Source organism: Cetorhinus maximus, chromosome 23 (genome assembly GCF_964194155.1).
Source record: "Cetorhinus maximus chromosome 23, sCetMax3.hap1.1, whole genome shotgun sequence".
Lineage (NCBI taxonomy): Eukaryota > Metazoa > Chordata > Chondrichthyes > Lamniformes > Cetorhinidae > Cetorhinus > Cetorhinus maximus.
In genome coordinates, this window is record NC_135901.1 from 35,173,439 (window position 1) to 35,174,380 (window position 942).

A 942-nucleotide genomic window follows, 5' to 3' on the forward strand; every position below is an offset into this window, starting at 1 on the left:
ATGTATCACTTACTACCTGATGTCCATGGCCGTGACGGATCTCCTTGTCGGGATCACAGTTGTGATATTAAACCGTATTGTAGGTATTTATTTTCCGTTCAGTCTCCTGGCCATCACTCCGGTCTTCAGCCTCAGACTTGTGCTAATTTATGGTGTCATCGATTCTTCTGTCTGGGTAACAGTTGCTTTCACCTTTGACCGATTTGTAGCCATTTGCTGCCAGAAGCTGAAAATTAAATATTGCACTGAGAAAATGGCGGCTGCGGTGATAGAAACTGTCTGTGTACTGAACTGTGTTAAAAACATCCCCTTGTATTTAATTTGTGAGCCTGCCTTTATCATTGACAATATACCCTGGCAATGCAACACAAAATCAATATTTTATACGTCACCTGCATGGGTCGCTTATGAAAGCATATTCGCCATTTTAACCCTTTGCCTCTCATTCGTCCTTATTTTGCTGCTCAATGCTCTGACCATCAGACACATTGTAGCGGCCAGTCGAGCCCGCCGGAGACTCCGGATCCAGAGCAATGGAGAGAATCAAAGTGACCCAGAGATGCAGAAGAGAAGGAAGTCCATCGTTTTACTCTTCTGTATCTCGGGCAGTTTCATCCTATTATATTTGTTAAGACTTATAAACTTCCTCTATGTCCGAATTGCGAATCTTAGCTATTTAGACGCTTCCAATTTCAAAGAATCAAATTTTCTTCTGGAAGAAAGCGCACGTATGCTTCAGCTTCTGGGTTCCTGCGTCAATCCGTTTATTTATGTAGGGACCCAGAGTAAATTCAGAGAAGAGTTAAAGAATGGTGTGAAATTCCCATTGAATCTGATTGTTAAATTATTTAAAAGATGATAACAATAAAATCCAACATGAGTCATACTTTGTGTTCCATCCATTGCTGCTTTTGTTTATCTCACACAAAGTTTTGTCTCCCG